Below are 20,657 nucleotides of genomic sequence, written 5' to 3'. Positions count from 1 at the left end.
ACAGACAAAAATGCAACAAGTTGGGCTGGGGAGATAGCTCAGTAGAATAAGCACTTGCCTGGCAAGCACAAGGGTCTGAGTTCAATCCCTGGTTCTGTAAAAAAAAAAAAAATAAATAAATAAATAAATAAATAAATAAATAAATAGTTCAGGAAATGTAGATACTCTTGGCTTGTTTAAATTGGTATAAATTCTCTTCAAAGATGTTGGTGGTTCATTGGGGTTTAAGGGTGAGGACATTCTAAAAAGACACAGTCCAGGGAAAGGCTATTGACATGGAAATATGAGTTCAATATCATTGAATCATGATGAATTACTTCAAGAGAAGCTAGAGAAGTAAACAGGAAATTATGAAGCTTCAGTTTTTTATGAAGCTTCAAAAGAGAACCACTGAACAAAGCCCAGGAAAGGAGTAAATGAAAGCTATTCTGGTGAAGGAATGGACTAGGAAGGAGGACAACCACAACCAGGGAGTCTGAGAGTGCATCCTTGTCCTCGTTAGAGCTGCACATCAACTGTGCAGACTCGATTGCATTATGGAAAGGCAAAGCCAATAGAGATGGAGAAGAGGCAATGAGTACAGAAGGTAATTGTTCATGTTTCCAGAAAATTGCTGACATTGTGATTTCAGTAGCCCAGGAGATGTGGATGCTCTTCAAAGGGAGGGACCCAGGGGCACTTCCAGGTGGACTTCCTTCTCCATGTCCCAGCATGTTCTTTCTTCAGTTTTAGTGAGATATTACAAGGAAAATTGCTTTGTCCCAGTTATGTTCTTTATGAAGAGATAATGATTTCAAAGTTCAAAAATTAAGAGCCAGCAAGATAGCTCAGAGGACTAAGTGCCTGCAAGCACAGGGACCGGGATTTGATCCCCAGCATGTGCTGCCCTGACCCCACCCCCAGGCATGCTGAGCCAGGCAAGGAAACTGGATGTGGTGGTGCAGCCCTGTAATCCCAGTGCCGTACCTATCCAGGCTGAAAACAGGAGGATCACTACAAGTCCAAGCTACTGTGGAGGGAGGCCCTATACCAAATACATTAAAAATAATAATAACATTCAAATCAAATAAAGTTCAAAAGTTAATATTAGTAATACAAGTTAATTCTAATGGCTATTTTTCCCAATATATATGTGAATCCATGTGTCTAAAAGTTGATTTTTATTTTCAAAAAATCAGGTACCTCTTGTCAAGGTGCACTTAAATTTCTTTTTAGAACTAGACTCTAGTGGTAATTACCAAGATATATATATAGTAGTTATGCTTACCTCAGTCTGTATTTATTTAATATGTAAATTATATATAAAGACTGACTGAATTATATTTCACTCACCAAATTAGTCATCCTGGGCTCACCACGTGCCTCCCATGGATAACCACATGGCAGCAGACACACAAAAGCTGATTCTCTTCTCTCAGAGTTTGTACTCTGGTGAATTGGAAGCAAACTGTTTCTTGAATGTCCCTCCAGGGTGAGATCTGTCAGGAAAACTGCAGCTATCACCCACTCACCATGCAAACCTGGCAGTGCTGATTTGGTGCTATGAGTTAGAGCAACATGATCTGGGGCACAAGGTCTAAGGGCATGTAAAGTGACACCAGGGAGATGGAGTCACTGTCTGTTTTGCTTCTCATCCTCAATGTTTTGCACTTCTGATCAAATCATGATGTGGGTTTTCAGCTTCTTTTCAACATCAGAGAGGTAAGCTGGGCTTTGGTTTTACTGAAGCTTGGAATGTTGGACAGGTAGATGATGACCAACTTTAGCAGGAAGAAGACTGAGTGTCAGTGATGGTGACAGTGACATTTTCTCTTATGGATTGTCTTAGAATCACACGGAGCTGCACACCACATTTCCTACCTCCTCCTTCACCATCCTACGTTCTCTTAAGAAAGAACAAAAGAAAAATCCTACCTCACAGCTGAGGCCACTGTTGCATATATGCACAGAATGCGTTAGGAACAAGGATTCTTCTAGCCCTTCTCCTTACAGACCCATCTGTATGGCCTTCTCTAGTACCTGTCTAAACCATTGTTCATGGGATGACATGGATTGGGACTCAGTCAAAATGGCCTGCAGATTCTGTCCTGATAATGCTCATCATTTCCATTTGCAAGACTCTGTCTGGTGAAATTGTCAGTAGGAAGCCCAGTACTTCCTTATTGACTCTTCCTTCATGTCACTTAAGCTGAATCCTACATTTAGCGCTTTCATCCAAGTCTTTATAATGGGTGAAGTAGGCTGACTGTTTCTAACTCAAAGTAATCATTTTTTGTAATGCTGATTGCTTCCATATTTGCTAAAGCATGAATTTTTTTTTTGTAAAAAACAATCTTTTAAAAGTTCCCCATTGCCTATCATACTTCCCAGTAGACATCAAAGTTTTGGTTTAGTTATTTCCTCATTCGAGAACTAAATATCTGACATCCACAACTTAAAAGTGGAGAGATTTATTGTAGCTCAGGGGTTATAGTCCATGATCAGCAGATCAGACACAGAAAGAGCCAAACGAAAGGGCCTGAGAAGATGGAGCTACTCATAGCAGCCTAGCCAGGAAGCAGCAGAAAGGCAAGGAGTGAGGAATGGGGAGGAACTCTTCCCAGATCTCGCCTCAGGACCCTACTCCTAACTGCATGTCAGCTATGGGGCCTCTGTGATTCAATCACTTTGCAAAAGCCTGTCTTACTGAGCAGGACATGAGTGAAATACGCATACATTTTCTGATAGAATATAATACCCATCTGCCACTAGTCTTCCTGGTCTCAGCTGAAAATTCCTGAGCCTAGTCTACAATCTGCAGTACTGTAGCCACTTTCTGGCTTCTAAGCTCTTGCCAGGATCTGTCACCAAATTCAGCTTATACTATACTAGAGAAGCTCTAGCCAGGATCTTCAAACTTTTCCAAACTCCTCTCTAAGCTAGTTGCAAAGACTTCTTTACAGTCAGATAGTCACCACAATAACCCAGGTCTCTGGCACCAAAATCTGTCTTGGTCACTTTCTTATTACTGGGACAAAAATTCAACACTCATAACTTAAGAAGAGGTTTGTTGAGGCTCATGGTTATCATTTGTGATTGGCAGGCTCGAATACAGAAGTGGCCTGGGGGAAGGGCCTGGCAGCTGTTCACTTCATGGTAGCCAGGGAGTAGAGGGAGAAGCAAAAAGCTTGGAAGGGAACTCCCTTCCATATCACACCTCCAGGGATGTCCTCCAACCTAGGCCCATCTCCTAATAGCATGTCAGCTGTAGTGCTGCATGATCCATTCACCTTCCAAAAGTCCCACCATTGAACAACTGAGGATTCTGGGAGATATTCTCTAACAAAACCACACAAGTTTCTTTACCACAAAAAAATTAAACTTCCACTCTTGTTAACTCTCTCTATACCGTAAGTCAGAAGGCTATGCTCCACTGCCCTGACTCACACACTGGTGCCATCTACAGTGTCCCCTCTTGGATTTATTCATAGGAAGGAAGCCTACCTTCAGGACTTGCCATGTCATCTCTCAACTCAAAGTTTCGGACCAGTAAACCTACTTCATTCAACTGATTAAATATAGTCGATGTTTCTTCCAACGTTTTTTGTTCACACAAGAGCCCTGGCTTCACTCATAGGCTTATGCTGCTTTTATCTGCATAGTGTCATGTTTCTAAGATTAGGAAAGATAAAAATCAAGTTTTCTTTTTTTCTTAGATCTCCATAATGACTTCTGCTAGGGACTTTGATGTGAAAGGTGCATTGTTGGAATGAGATTGTGTTGTTATAACCCACACAGCATGATCAGATATAGGAAGCCTCAGCAGTATTTCTGGGCATCAAATTGGGAAACAAAGTGAGTAGGGAATTGGGCCACTGTGAGGAAAGGATAGTGATCTTTTTAAGGATCTAGAATATCAAAAGGAACTCAATTTAACTCATCATTCAAAAACTTGAACACTGTTTATCTGTCTCAGCATCTTTGAGAATAGCATATTCTAGAAGGTCCAAGAACAGTGTATGAAAAATTCTTGTTGACTGACTTACAATGTATTTAGAAAGGGAAAGACCAGGAAGACATCTGATTTAAAGGGAACCTCTGCAGAAAAATTCCTTTCCTACCAGCAAGTCCACCACAGTCACCTCTCGAAAAATATTACCACAGTTTCTCTATCATCCAAATCTCCTAGCATCAGGCTTGTCATGAAAACATATAAACGCTTAACACAGCCTCTCTATATTCTCAAGAGTTTAAATAAATGTTTGAATTCATTAATATGTCCCTCTGAGGCTCCTCTAGAGTGCTCAATTGAAAAATCCAGTAGCCTTGGGGGTCCTCATATTTTAAAACAATCACCATCTAACTCCTCAGAAAAGAGACTGTGACTCTTATGATACCTTGTTAAAGCAGAAGCCCCCAGAAATGAGATGGAAGAGGGGACCTTGTGAGGACTTCAGGAAGGAAGAAGAGTGGCTCCCCAAGCCTGCTGAAGTGATGGAGAAGGGTACCCCAATGCACAGAGCTTCTTTCCCCCATCTTTCTTTTTGCCTGCTTTCTTTCCTTTTTACCTTTCTCTCAGGTGTTGCAAAGTAGTACATGGAATTTTTCTTCAATTTATAATTTTCAACTGATACAAAATAATTATGCCTTTATGGGTTACAGAGTGGTATAGAAATGTTTCCAGTATACAGTGGGTCAGTCTGGGTAACGGGTATGCCCATTGCCTTCAAATGGTAATCATTTTTTGGTGGTGAGAACATTCAAAAATCTCTTTTCCAGAATTTGGAAATACAGTGTATTATCATTAACTATAGTCACTGTGCTGTGCAATGAACACTGGAACTTATTCCTACTATCTGTAGCTTTGTATACATTATCAAACCTCTCCCAGCCCCCGTAACCACCATTGTATTTTGCACCTCCACCAGATCAAAGCTCATGTAGTATTTCTCTTTCTCTGGCTGTCTTATTTCACATAACATGATGACCTCAGGCTCATCTGTGTTGCTGAAAATGACAAGATCTTATCCTGTACTGCCTGAGTGATATTTCAATGCATATAGATATATACTACATTTTCCTTGTTTACTTAACTGTCAATGGACAATGGGTTAATTCTGCATCTTGATTGTTGTACATAGCACAGCAATAAACATGAAAGTGCAGATACCTCTTCAAAGTACTGATGGCATTGAAGAAACTCCTTGGATAGATAGCTCTTTACTGCTCCTCTCTGCTTCCCTTTCTTCTCTTTGATTCCATTCCTTTGCACTGTGCTCTGTATGCTGGGAGGCTGTCTGTATGGACTGCATCTGTTCTCTTGTTTCTGGTGGGTTTGCTGTCTGGGGAAATATAGGAAGTAAATTAGAAGAAAACAACACTAGGAGATCTAGACAGTTGGTCTCCTTCTTCCTAGTCTGTAAGGCTGTTGAGGATGGACCTATGCAAAAACTGTGTAGTACCTGGAACCTGGCTCTTGCTTTCTCTCACTTCTTCCCATCTTCCCTATTTTTTTCTTTCTTCTCTGAGAAGTATTGTCACTCCTGTGTTCATAGTTTAGATCTAAACTATTCTCCAAAGTCTCATGTGCTCAGAGGGGTGCTTTCAGAAGGTGACTGGATCATGGAAGTGCCATACTCATCAGTGGGTTAATCCACTGATGAGATCATAACTGAATGAGCTGCTAGGAGGTGAGGCCTAATAGCAAAGGCCTGGGGATATGACCTGAAAGGATATATTCTTTTCCCATCTACAAGTCAGAGTGGTGGTGCTGGTTTTTCTTCTCCTTCCCCCTCTCCCTCTTCCTTTTTTCTTTTTTTCCTCCCCTTCCTCCTCATCTACTTCCTCTTCCCTCTTTCTCTCTCCTCCTTCTTCTATTTTCTTCTTCCCCCTCCTACTCCTGTTCCTTTTGTTCCTTTCTTTCTGTCTCTGTCTCTTTGTGTCAGTCTCTTTGTCTCTGTCTGTCTCTCTGTGTCTCTGTCTGTCTGTCTGTATGTCTGTCTGTCTGTCTGTCTGTCTCTCTCTCTCTCCCTTCCTCTCCCTCTCCATCCCTCCTACCCCCTTTTCTGGCTGCCATGGGATGAGCAGCTTTCCTTTGCCCTGCCTTTCTACCATACCATTTCTACCTTGGAACCAGCAGTTCATAGACTGAACCCCCAGAAACTATGAGCCAAGATAAAGCTCTTTTCCTATAAGCCGAAGGTGTGAGGGATTTTGTTTCGGTGATGGGAAAGTGACTGATATACCTTGCTTCTTGACCCTTGGGATATAAGTACCTGTTGCACCAATAAAATGCCAGAGTAGAGCATCACTCCTTATAGTTTTCAAATTCCCTCTCCACACCCTTGTAAATGTGCCTTTTGCTAAACACACATTAAATGAACTGGTCTAAGTGAACCACCTGTTTCTAGCTAGGATCCTGATGAAGGCGACCCTTTATCTTGCAAGGAGACTCACATGGTGCTACATGCATCACTAAAGTAGATTACAGATTTGGGAGCTCCATACACGAGCATTTAATTATATATGCATTTTTTGTAGCTAGTAGGTATATATTTTCTAAAGACCTATTTATACATGAAACAATTCATAAAATTCCAAACCCATGAGTTCTATTAGTCACACTCACTATGTGTCGGAGAGGATGAGGTTTTTTTTACTATCTTATATCAATCTTATGAAGTATTTTTTTTCAAGTAAGTACTCATTTTTCCTTCCTGCCTACTAAATCTTCAACTCAATTTCAACATGCTTCAAAGGTGTGTCCCCACATGACTGGAAGATCTCCTGCTTGACCCACTTCTTAGAAGTTTCAGTACCTCCCAACCTTGCCTGGGGATGGAGACAAAGCCTGAAACCCCTGGACCTTTGAGGGACCCCTAATCTATACCATCTCAGAAGATGCCATCTATGCAAGGCAGGAATCTTCCTGGTCCTCACTGTGAGTAATGACGTCTGCTTTCTTCCCCATCTCCCAATTCCAGGTCTGAGGTAGAAGGGGCTGTGGGGAAAAAAAAGTTGAAAGAAATGAATGCTGAATCTCTCCTACCATTTTGCTAAGCAAGTGTGTTGAATTCAGTTTGGCATCAGTTTGGAGACACTTCAGTGACTCTAAAGCAAATCCTCCCAGGCCCCACCTCCTAGATAGGTGTGAGCACTTTCACCAACTGTGAGTGATTCTCTCATGAACAATGAAAAATTCTTGCAGTTGCTTCTAAGAGTTTTTCTTGGAAAACAAAGCTATGATGAAAAAGGACTGGGTGACCAGTCTGAGTAAAATGATTCACCATGCTACCTTCCTCCTTCCTTGTTGAAATGGTTATCAATAATAATAATAATAATAATAATAATAATAATAGTAATTTCAACTTGTACTTACTAAATTTTACAATGTTCAAGGGTCTCCAGAGAAATTGTTTCATTTCATCCTATATGAGCTGCACATAAGGAAATGCTAATTGCTTATGAATAATGTCAGGTATTTTTCCATTGCTGAGACAGAGTAGCTGGCACCCAAAGGTAGAAAAAGGAAAGGTTTATTTCAGCTCCCAGTTTATAGAGGTTTCAGTCCATAGTTGGCTGGCTCCAAAGCAGGATGGCTCCAAGGCAGTAAGGCAGCGAGCAGCAGCAGTGGCCTACCTTTTGGCTGCCATCAGCCATACTCACACCCACTCCCATTGTCCACACCCAGAGCTATGCTAAACCAACAAGTGGACTAATCTGATAATCACACACCCTTAACCCCAGCACAACACACCCTTCACACTACCTTTGACCACATGAGGCTTGGATGGATATCTAGTTATAACCCATAACATTAATCATGGGGGAGAAAAAAAAGTAAGATCAAAAAGGTCAGAAAGAATAATAGTGAAGAGGGAGAGAAATTAAGAACTGCTATGGTTTATGTGTGGATGACTCCCCTAAATCTCATGTAGTCATTACGGGGTCGGGCTTTTCAGAGGTTGCTTATTGGGGTCCACAAATTTATACTGGCTATCTTTACATACTTCCCTAAGGAATGAAGGGAGGTTTGGGATTATTGATATCACCCTTTTGAGATTTCCCCTTATTTCCTTATGGGTAGGTCATCTTCCCCCACCAAGACTAAGATCAATAAGACCAAAGACACTCCAGAGCAAGATCCTCATTGGCTTAAAATCACCACCACCCTCTGAGTCATCTGAGAATCCCCACCTCAGTCAATAGATCCTAAGGTTCTGGCTGCCTCCTGGTCCTTTGTTTGCTGTGGCCACCCCAAATCCCCATTCATCTCTTGCTCTTTCTTTCTTGCCATGTGCTGTAATACGCGGCAGGAGAATGAAGATTCGCTGCAGGGGTCCCTGATAGTGGTTAAATCTAGAAGGTGTGACTGATTCATGGTCTAGTGCAGGGATTAAGAGCATGAGCACTACACCTGCCCTAGCGCAGGCAGCCTGCATCTAATATAAAGGAAGGAAGAGGCTTGCTCTCCTTTCCTCTGTTGTTGCTTCTGCTCTCTTCACTGCCATGAACTGTTGCCCCCTGCCACGTGCCACCCTACCTTGGAGCCAGCCAGTTATGAGCAGTCACCCTTCAAACTATGAGCTGAACAAACCTTTCCTCCCCTTAAATTTGGCCATCAGGTATTTTGTCTCGGCAAGAGAAAAGTAACCAAGACAAGTACCATTTAAGTTTTCACTATATAGGCAAGAGAATAAAGAGGGCACATAAGTGCTGATGCAGAATTATTTTTTACTAAACACAAATATGAAAGATGCTTCCCAAATATTTCCAGATCAAAGACTTCTATGAGTTCCATGTTTTAAAAAATAATAGCAATCATTAAGCTATGATTTATTTTGTACTTATTTTTATTAATAATAACTATGCACAAAAACAATTCATTGATACGATACTCAGTTGCTATAACTAGCCACCCTAGGAATGTGGAATTCCAAGTAGGTGTGGAGTACAATCTCAGTAGTCTCTGGATCTCTGTTACTAGTTTTATGGTACTAAAGGGATTCATGTTAAATTTTGGAAAATAGTGATAAAATCTAGTTTATTGGTAAAATAAATTAAAATCTAGTTATTGGTATTAGCTGAAGCTGAATGTTGATCGTATGTGGGAAGGCAGGACAAGATCTCAGGCCCTAAGGCATCCAAGCTGCCTCAGTCTTGAGAAAAACATGCTTCCTGGACAATTTTGGCTGTTAGTCACTGGGCAACCTTATGTCTCCTGAGACTAACTTTGCAAGGGTATAAATACATGTCCCTAGTGTTGTTCTTTTGGTCCTTTGCCAGTTAGGTAAATGGGCCATCACCTGACCCAGTTCCTTGTTTATTTCTCCCCTGGATACACTGAGACACCAATTAAGTCACTACACTTAGTTTTTCTATTTGTTTTTTAGAGAGAATCAGATTGGGTAATAAAAACTAGAAACATGGCTAAGATTATAAAGCTAGCTTGTATCAAAGTGAGACTCAAAATCAAGTATCTGCCGGTACAATTTATTCCAAGAAGACATAAGTCATTAGTGTTAAATTTTATTGTGGACTAAGCAAATAATTAGAAAGCCAAGTCACTAATTAAAGAAAACATGAAAGAAAAGAAAGAAGAAAAACAGAATCACCAGTGTGATAAGAGAAAAACCTACCTCCATTGATGTTAAAGAAGCAGCAAGAAACAGGGAGGACCCTGCGGAATGGGAAGATCATCCTCATCCAAATCAGGCTGCCTGTCTGCATAATCCAAGTTCAGTCACATTTTTATTTTTTTATTGTTTTTTGCAGAACCGGGGATTGAACTCAGGCCCTTGCACTTGCCAGGGAAGCGCTTACTCCACTGAGCCATCTCCCCAGTCCCAGTCACATTTTTATACAAACTCAGCATTGCCAATCTTCATGCTCCCCTCCAAGAACAGCAGTAAATGCAAATTTTCCTTGACACTTAATGTTCAAATGTTGCCCATTAAGGCAAATATTTAAAAACACAAGTTACTGAATTTTGTCTGATTTAAAAGACAGCAATTATCTAAACCCACTATAAGAACCCAAGATCTGAACACAGATAATAGTGTTCCAAACTGCTAATATTAACTTGCTTACCTTTCCTCTAATTTCTCCACTTGACAAATTCTTGAGTTTCCATTTTGAAGTAGGGTAGTGCTGGATGCTATTGGAAACAGTGCACGGAATGGTTCCCAAGGGGCATTGCTGAGGACTTCTGTATTCAAATCTCTTAGATCTAATCCTTTGAGATTCTGACTCAGTTGTTCTGAAGTGTTATCAGCAGTCAATAGGAGATGAGCAGAATGTTGTTGAGTAGTTGTTGATGTCAGATAACATGAAATCCTGGTGAAGTCCATGTGTGTGACACAATGACTCTTTGCTGCCCTAGGGTGGAAGAATAGAAGTAAGTTGTGGCACTCGAGGAAAATAAATAAGGAATAGATTTTCTTTATAGTGTTAACCTTGAACATTGGCAAGGAGGTGGTAGCTGCAGTGAGTTGTCACTGGGTCTGAGCTGAGATGGCAGATGTCTGGCAAGTGGGGCCCTAGTCAGTGTTACGGATTTTGCAGTATTTGGAGTCTATAAACATTGTGCTGTGTCTTAATGTTCCTCAACCTGTATCAGACTGATTAAACAATGTGGAGGAAACTGGCTATTCCTCCAATTTCCTCACCTGCAAGATTGCTATTGCTGTAGAAGCAGTTTTGAGTGTGAAGGCAAAGTGTTGCATAAAGGTAAGTGTTACAATTTTCAAAATTTTTATTTTGTATTTCAAGTGCTAAAAGGAGTTTTTGGAGAAGTCTTTCTTTTTCATAAATCCAATCAGAAATGTTCAATTTCTGCACACACGAACAGGCAGCTACAACCAGGAAAATGATTTTGTGATTCCACACATTTCTTTGACAAGTCACAAATGGGTTTTAGTGACCAGCTGCAGCTTGTGTGTTAAATTCAAATAATTCATTCTTGGCACAGTTATTTTTCACATTCCTTTGCATTAGAAAAAAAATATGCTGCCCACTATTACACAGTATAAAAGCGATAGATTCTATCACATCTATTTAGAGAGGATATGGCATGCTAAATGCATAAAATAAAAATGTCAATGAATTCAACAATATGTTTCTCTTCCAATCAGGAGGGGCTAAACCTTGGATCATTAGTCAGCAGGTCTGCTAAGACCAGCAGGGAATATTGTTAATCTCATTAACTTCACAAAATAGAAAATGATGGTGATTGTTGACTGTGTTTCAAGTTCTCAAATGGAATCTAGTTTTTAGACCTTAAGTTGTTCTGGAATTTTTACTCCCTCCCTAGGATCTGGAGCCATTAACTAAGACAAACTGTCAATCTTATTCCACTTCTGGTTCTCTGAAGAGAAGTTTTGAACTCAAAACTTGTTCTTGTGTTGTATTGAATTCTTGTGTTGAAGGAACCAGTTTATCCCTTACAGAGAGATCCAGTCAGCAAAGAAATGCATTTTCAGATCCACTTTATGTCTCTGCATTTCAAAGACCATGATCATATAAACACATCTTGACTGAAAACCAGCAAGAGAATGTTGAAGATCGTTGCAATGTAGAAGTGCTTGCCACCCTGGAGGAGGCTCGGTGGCACAGGATCTGTGGTGTTTGCTCTCAGATCTGACTGAATCAACACAGAATTCCTACTGACCTAATTAATCTTAAATTAAGCATGCCCACTGTTTACTGAGGTTACCTCATCAGACAAACTGTTTCAATGTCTGTTTTTCCTCATTTTTAAAAAAGGTTCCCATTCACTTTAAAAGTGAGTTTTCATCCTCTTAAGTTCACTTGTTTGGCTATTTCATTCCAAAATAAATACTTTTTTTCTCACCTACTCACTGTTTAAGGCTGTTGTGCCTTCAAATGCATGCAGACGTTTACTTCAGTGGGAGCTCTGAGTCTGCGAGGGCCTGCTCGCACCCCGTGTTTGTGCTCCGTGTATTAAGTATTTAGGTAATGTTTTCATTTCCTGACCCTCTCGGTATCATTTCTTTCCACTTGGTACCATTTCTGTGGCAGAATTTATTAACTTCTCTCACATTTTCCCATCTGATATATTCGAAAGTCTATTACTCTGTTAACTTTCCTTTGATCATTTTTAGTCTGAATATCATTTTCCAGGGTCAATGACCACACACACACACACACACACACACACACACACCCTAGAAGAACCGCATCTTTGTTGTCTTCCACATAAAACATTATATTTTCTTGTATAACATAAACTTTGCTTTAAGATACATACGTGTAAATAGATTTTACCTTTGTACCCATCTCTGTGAGAACAAAACAGATAGATCTTTTGGTTTTATATAGAGAAACAATGCCTTCTCTATTTCTTAATGCTATGGGAAAAATACAGTCCAGTGGAGGACTACAGTGTGAGTTTACCTCATTTATCCTTTTCTCCTCTACATCTGTTCTAGAATGTGGTCTACATGAAGAGATGTTCACTTTTGCTTTTGGTGATATGTACTTGTTTACTCTTTGTCTTTAAACAGTGTGCTTTGAATGCATTGCTAGCTCACTCTCTTGAAAGACGTTAATATTCAAGAAAAGGGGGTGTCAGGCATCTGTCTGCTGACTCATTCTGGATTCCAGGTGGGTATTTGAGGCACAACAAATGAAAAGTCCTATTTTAATATATTTGCCTGCTCTTGTTTCCTCACTTGACTTCCCAATCTAATTTCTTTCCTGCCAAGGGTTCTCACTCATATCACCATTTAAAATTTAAAAGCAATATATATTTAAATGCAAAACAATGTGCATACACGGGGACTCTGCCACAGTGGAAAGTATGACAGTAGGTTTCATTTCAGAGAGTTCTGGATGATCTCCCGAGTGGTGGAGCCAGAAGTAAGAAATGTTAGCTCATTTCAAATGACTGGAAATAAAATAAATATTATTTTCTGTCTGATCACAGTCTGTATCTTTCCACATAAGGGGAATGTTGTTTTCATTCATCTGCTCTTTATCATCCCCTTTTTGAGTGACTGAGGTTGTTGTGACTAGCACAGAGAATAACTTTCAAATTTATTTTAGCAGCAGGAGAGGGGTGATAAGTCACCCATTCTCACATGTTAAGGAACTGAGAAAAATTCTATTAATAACATGCATGCATTTTACGTTTTCCTTAGAAGTCTCCCATTGATCCAAAATACCCTTCTGATAATGTACTTCGAATGGGAATCTTCCACTCAACATCCTCTTTATCAGTCCGCTCAGGGAGCCCCCAGCAGAGTCATCAATTACTGCGAAATCGCTGCTTGCACAACCTTGTGCACAAAGGCTGACAGCAAAGCCAAATGTGAAAAGCTCAAGAAAGACGGAAAATGCTTTATATGATGCAATATGAATATATGCTAAGAATCTTTACATATTTTCTAAGAATAGTTTCTAAAATACACAAATTTATGTTTGCAGTCCATGGTGAAGGGTGCACTCCAAAAGAAAATAGAATGAATAATTTTAATTATTCTATAAATTAAACAGATAAGTAGATTGCAAAATGTATAACTTTTTATATATCCTTTTCCAATTTTTTTGTTTTGCTTTTAATGTGCCTTCTAAAAGTTAATATTGTGCTTTTTCTTATGGAAGCAACACCAGTAATTATATGAAACTTATTAATCAGGTGTACATTTTTTTCTTTCTGGGAAGCCTCAGCATGGTTAGGGTGAGATGTGGGTAACTGTGGGGTTTACACGTATGTGAAGCTGCCCAGGCTGGAGTGTCAGCCATGTTTTTTAAGAAATTATGTATATATGAATGAACAGATATGAAATCATATGTCAAATGTTCCATGGACATTTAATGTAATGCAATTCCTTTGGGAAGTATTTTAAAGTGAAACCTACTTTAATACCATTACTTTTAATATGAGAATTTTTTATTTATGGAGCATTGCATTTTTTTTTCCTAGTGATAGCCATATGGAAATATTGAACAATATTGAAAATGAGATTGCATGGTTATTCATTTATGTGAAACTCAGATTACAAATAAAAAACACAATAAAAGGTCGATAGTAGGTAGTAGGGAGACAGATCGTTCTCAAATGGGAAGGAGAGCAGAGATAGAAGGGGCAGGGAGAGGAGGGAAAGAAATGAAAGAAGGAATTAAGATGAGCATCATATCTATGCACCATTTCCACATGAGGAATGTAAACATGTACTACAAACACTGACTAAAAAAAAAGTAAAACAGAAAAGTGAAAAAAGGCGCAGCATATTTGGGAAAACATTCAGGAATTAGCATCAGCATCCTGACACACTTCCTGGGAGGTGTTTGTTCACCATGAGCAAGATGAACAGAAAACTAAGCAGCTGTGAAGAGCAGGAAGAAGAATATCTCTCCCTTTCTTTCTCCTTCTGTCTCATGGCATCTTGTGTCATTTTGGCAGAAAGCAAAGGCCTTGGTAACACTGAACCTCCAGAGATTGGCCTCCTGAGAGAGCTTGGGAATATCCAATCTAGACAAGGGGGGAAAAAAACCATGAGACTTTCACCTGTACCTGAAATGATCTGTGTAATTTCTAGATCATGTGACCACCAGCATGAATCAATGATAACATCATGACAGCTGTTTCTGTGTCCACATCATCCAAACATATGAGCCCAAAGCCCTGCCTATCAGTATCCATCCTTAACACCCCCAGCTACATGGAGCTGATGTTTCAAGTGCATATAAGTAATGTATTTAATTCAACTACTACCTCACACCACATAAAATTAACTCAAAAGGGAATTTAGATTTAAATGAAAAGTCTTAGAAGAAAACATAGGAGCAACCAGCAATTTGGATTTGGTACAGATTTCTTAAATATGGAATAAAAAGCATAAAAGAAAAGAAAAATGCATTCCTTACTAATTTGAAAATGTTTGCTCTTTAAAAACATTATTGGAAAGACAACCTATAGAATTGGAAAACAATTTTTCTAGTTATTTCTGGGACAGAGGACTAATATCTAGAATATATAAAAGACTCAAAGAATCAAGACCTCTTCTCAAATTTAAAGGCTCAATCTAAAACTGGGTAACTAGAATGAATAGACACTTCTCAGAAGTACAGATGACCAATACATGCATGAAAAAAAATTGCCAACATTAAGAAATGTAAATGTAAATTTCTTTAGAAATGTAGATTAATTTTTTATAAAGTAAATTAAAATGACTATGAGGTTCTACCTTTCTTCAGGAAGAATGGCTACTATCAAGAAATAAACTATTAAAAGTGCTAGAGAGGCTGTAAGGAGAAAGGCGCCCTTCTATACTACTGTTGGGAATGTAAACTAGTACAACTACTATCCAAAGGAGTATGGAGACATAAAAAAAAGCTAGAATAGGAATTCCATTTAATCCAGCTATTCCTCTTCTACATACCTTCACAAAAGAGTTAAAGTAATCATACTACAGTGATACATGTATATGCATATTTATAGCAGCATAATTTATAATAGTTAAGATTCGAAAATGGTCTATATGCCTATGAACAAAGAAATGGATAAAGAAAATGTATTCATATGCAGTGGATTGGTATTCTGCTCAAAGAAGGATAAATTTGAGTCAAATATAGAAAAATGGATATACTTTGAGGCCATAACGCTAAGTGAGTAAATCAGGCACAGAAACTTGTATATCATGTGGTTTATCTTATATGAGAAACTCAAAATAAAAATAAAGAATAAATTGGAAAATAGATAATAGAAGACTGGCAAGATAGATCAAAGGATTAAAGCACCTGCTTAGGCAAAGCTCAGGGACTACATTTCAATTCCCCGCACCACGTGTTGTGCCGCCCCGTCCCAGGGGTGCCTGAGACAGCAACTGAGACAGGGAATGGTGGTGAGCCTGTAATCCCAGCACTTGGGAAGCTGAAAACAGGAGGATTTCTTCAAGTCCAATCTGTGTAACAATGAGACCCTGTAAACCCTGTACTAAAATAAAAAAGAAGGCAGATAATAGGAAATAGGGAGATCTTTTTTTAAGTGGAAAAGACAATAATGAATAGAGGGAAAGGATGGAAAGGGTATGGAAAAAAGAAGAAAGCAAAAGAGAATAGAGCTTTTGTAAATGGGGAGGGGTCAAAAGTTAGAGGGAGCAGGGAGAGAGGGGAGGGGGAAGAGACAAGAAATGAAGATGTGCTATGTCCGTGTACCAACTCTCCATTATAAATGTGATAATTATATAGTGCAAACATTTATTAATAAAAATAAATACAATTGTTTCCTTAAAAAGCAAAATATGCTGGAAAAAATAAAAGATAAGTCAGTTTGGAAGAAAAAAGTTTTCACAAATCATGAAATCAAGACCTTATATTCAGAATGTTTATAGAATATTTATAGTTTTAATTAAAGGATAAAACCACCCATTAAAAATAGTTTAAGGAGCTGAAGAACACTTCATATACATGTATGTACACATGCACATACACACATACATGCACATTAGGCAAATAATCACAAAAAATTACTCAGGATCAATAATTATTAGAAAAGTGAAATTAGACCAGGAGCCATCACTGTCCTATCACCAGAATGGTTGAAACTACACAGATTGCACTTGTTGAGCACTAGAACTCAGACAGAACTGAAACACTGGTAGACTTAAAAAGATACTTAAATCATGAAAGTCTTATGCTAAAGGGAAAAAGATCAAAAACTACTCATGATATGTAACATGCATATAGTATTTTAGAAAATATGAAATCAATGTGTAGGGATGAATGTAGATCAGGTTAACTTGAGACAAGTTAAGGAAGGAGAGGCTTTAGGGAACAATTACCAAGGACCAGAAACTTTCAACTTGGGTTGTATTCATTATCTTGACCATTGTGATAGTTTCATAAGTAGAGCCATACACAATAATTCATTAAATTGTAATATTAGATATGTAGCTTACTATGTATAAATTATACCTGAAAATTCTAAGTCGTAAGTATAAAAATGTAAGTATAAAGCATTCCTGAGTTCATTAATTACTATTAGGACAAGTTTTGGAATGAATGATGAAATTTTTGACTCTGAAATAACATTTTGAAGCAGTATGCCTCTGAACAGATGGTTACAATATAAAAGCAGTGCCCATTAGTTTGACAAACAGTTAAAAAGCTTAGCTGAGTAGCAGGATTCTTGAGGTCATGAATTGGTTGCTCTGACTTATACACACAGATGTAATAGTTACAACGTTCTCCAAAACTGATTTAACCCAAGAGCTCTTTATCAAAAGGCATCTCGGGATAGTGTTCTATGGAGTCCACTATGGGAAGCACACCTCTGCCACATCTCTGAGGGAAGACTCCTGTAGGGATTGACTTGAATTCCTATTCTGTAACTTGTCAGGTCACCTCTTGGATTCTCAGAAGTTGAGCTCAGGGCAGAGTGCCATAGTGATAATCAGGTTGGAGTTGGGGAGGTGAGGAACCAGAAAGTGCTAGACAAACAGCATGGATTTTCAGTTAAGGGAACCCATTGTTGGGATCCACTCTACAGATTAGTGACTAAAGTTAATAAGACATAGTATATTGTATATTTCAAAATCAGTAAAAGAATAAATTTCAAATGCTTTCTCCACAAAAAAAAAACAAAACTATGTGAGATATAAAAATGTTAGCCTAGGGGCCCAGGAAGATGGCTCAGTGGAATAAATGCTTCTCTGGCAAGCGCAAGGGCCTGAGTTCAAATCCCGGTTCTGCTAAAAATAAAAAAACCACACATTAGCCTGATTAAATTTAATGAATCTCCAAGTATATATCCATCAAAATACCATGATATATATTCTATATATATGTATATATATATATATATTCTATTAAAAGCTAATGAATTTCAAGATATATTTATATTCATTCAATTTTGCAATTTCACAAGTATATAAATCTAGATATAGAATAAAGAATGTGCTATATCCTATGGGTGCATCACATATTGTAGTGCTAAATCAGAGTATTTCAGACATGCAATTCACCCTAAAGGAGTGGTTCCTACTTACCATGGAACCACTGATGACATGAGAGTCACCAAGGTTGAGCCTTGCCCTTTCCTCTCCTCTTTATTTACATAATTTAATCCAAAAGATATTAGGTTGGGCCACACAACATAGATAGCCATGAGAATATTTGCAAAGGGAATATCAGTAACTGACAATGTCAATAAGAGAAAGATCACTACCACTTGCCATCCATATAGTATGAGGAGCACAGAGATTCACCTCTGTGTTATTCCTGCCTCAGATGTATGATGTCAACCAAATCGTGAAGAAAATCATACAAGCCCAAACAAAGGGGCATTTTATAGTCTATCTGGGGTATAATCAGTAAGTATCAAATTAACAAATAAGAAAGTAACAAGGACCATTTCCAGATTGAAGAGCGCTTAAAGTGACATGACGGTTGAACACTGGTCTGTGATGGCATTATGGAAACAACTGCTAACACTAACAATATGCTGTACAAAAGAAACACATGTAACTCAGATGCAAGTTCATAGACTGAAAGTCACAGGATGGAAAAAAGTACTCCATGCAACAGGAACCCAAGAAAGAGCAGGCGTAGTTATTCTGATTGCAGACAAAGTCAACTTCAAATCAAGAATGATTAAAAGAGATAAAGAAGAACACTACAAACTTGTTAGGGAAAAACTGCAAGAGGAAGAGATAAAAATCATAAATGTATATGCACCCAATGTGGGTACACACAACTACATAAGAAAAATTTTGGGGCCAGGGAGATGGCTCAGTAGAATAAGCCCTTCCCTGGCAAGTGCAAAGGACTGAGTTCAATCCCTGGTTCTGCAAAAAAAAAAAAAATAAATAAATGAGAGAGAGAGAGAGAGAGAGAGAGAGAGAAAGAGAGAGAGAGAGAGGATCTTTCTGTGTAGTATGTAGCAGTTCAGGCACCAATAACATAATTGTAATGGAGGACTTTGGCACCCATTGTTACAAAGAGATAGATCACGTAGGCAACAATTCAGCCAGGAAATAATAGAACTAAGCCAAACTTCTGAAGAGATAGACTTAGTAGACTGTTACAGAGTGTAAGACCCAACAACATCAGAATACACATTCTCCTCAGCTGCACATGGCACATTCTCTAAAATAGACCACATATTAGCACATAGAGCATACTTAATTAAATGCAAAGGAATTGAAACTATCCCATGTACATTCTCTGACCATAGTGCAACAAAATTGGAAATTATTGACAAAAGAAACAGCAAAAAACTCCATAAACCCATGAAAACTAAATAACATCCCCTGAACAACCAATGGATTACAGATGAAGTTAAAGAAGAAATTAAATCATATTTACAAGCAGACAAAAATGCAGATACAACATACTGGAACCTGTGGGATGTAATGAAAGCTGTTTAAAGAGGGAAATTTATAGCAGTAAATTCTCACATTAGGACAACAGAATGAGCTCAAATAAACAACCTTATGCTGCACCTCAAGCTCATAGAAAAAGAAAAGCAAATCAAGCCCAAAGCAGGCAGAAAATTATAAAGATCAGAGAAGAAATTAATACATTGGAGATGAAGAAAGGAATTAATGAAGAGTTGGTTCTTTGAAAGAATAAATAAAATTGATAACCTCTCAAGAAACCTTATCAAAGACAAGGAAAAACACAAATTTATGCAACAAAGAATGAAAAGGGCAAAATCACTATAGGCCCTATAGAAACTCAGAAGATCAACAACACCTACTTTGAAAATCTTGACTCTCATAAGATGGAAGACACAGAAGAAATGGACTGATTCCTAATACATTTAAATTGCTAAAGCCAAATCAAGAGATATCAAAATTCTGAATAACCCATTATCAGTGAATGAAATTGAAAATGTAATGAAATACCTACCAACAAAGAAAAGCCCAGGTCTTGATGGATTCACAGCTGTATTCACAAGACTTAATGGCAACTCTTTGCAAGCTCTTCAATGAAATTAAAAGCAAAGCAATATACTTTTTAAGAAAGGCATAGCATAAATTTATACACAGGTATGATCATCTAACGCACAACAAAGACGATAGAACTATAAACTATACACTTAGCAATTCAGAAAAGAAACTCCAAAAATCATAACTTCTTACCACTTTCAACCTCAATATTTTTCAACTGCAGTCTATCTGAACAAAGCAAAGGATAATTCCTTCATTTCATTTCATTTTATTATTTTATTTTATTGTGATGGAACCGGGGATTGAACTCAGGCCCTTGAGCTTGTCAGGTACGCACTTATTCAACTGAGCTATCTCCCTTACTGAGCTATTTCTCTGGCCCCTTTTTCATTTTAGCCATTACATCAAAAGTTTATTCTCTTTTAAAAAATATAGCATTGCTCAAGCAGAATTATTTCTTTGGGAATAATATCTATCAATTTAAGTGCTTGATTACAGTTAGAAAGGCTATTCAAAATGGTCCAAATATAGAAACTGTTTAATAACTCCAGGCTGCCTCAGTTTATACAACATGAATTTGACTATGCATGATTAAAAATAAAATAGAGATTAGTTAGTCCTTGAGATCCTGATTTCCTTTTACTTGTATTATACCTTTCTATATGTATTTCTCTTTTGAGTACTTATACTAGGGAAACTATTTGATATTTACACATGTGTATCTGGTTTATTTCACTTATGAGAATATGTTCAAGTGGCATC

The sequence above is a fragment of the Octodon degus genome, unplaced genomic scaffold (genome assembly GCF_000260255.1).
Source record: "Octodon degus isolate 3935 unplaced genomic scaffold, OctDeg1.0 scaffold00028, whole genome shotgun sequence".
NCBI classification, from domain to species: domain Eukaryota; kingdom Metazoa; phylum Chordata; class Mammalia; order Rodentia; family Octodontidae; genus Octodon; species Octodon degus.
The sequence above is the reverse complement of the archived record's forward strand: the minus strand, read 5'-3'. Positions refer to the sequence as shown.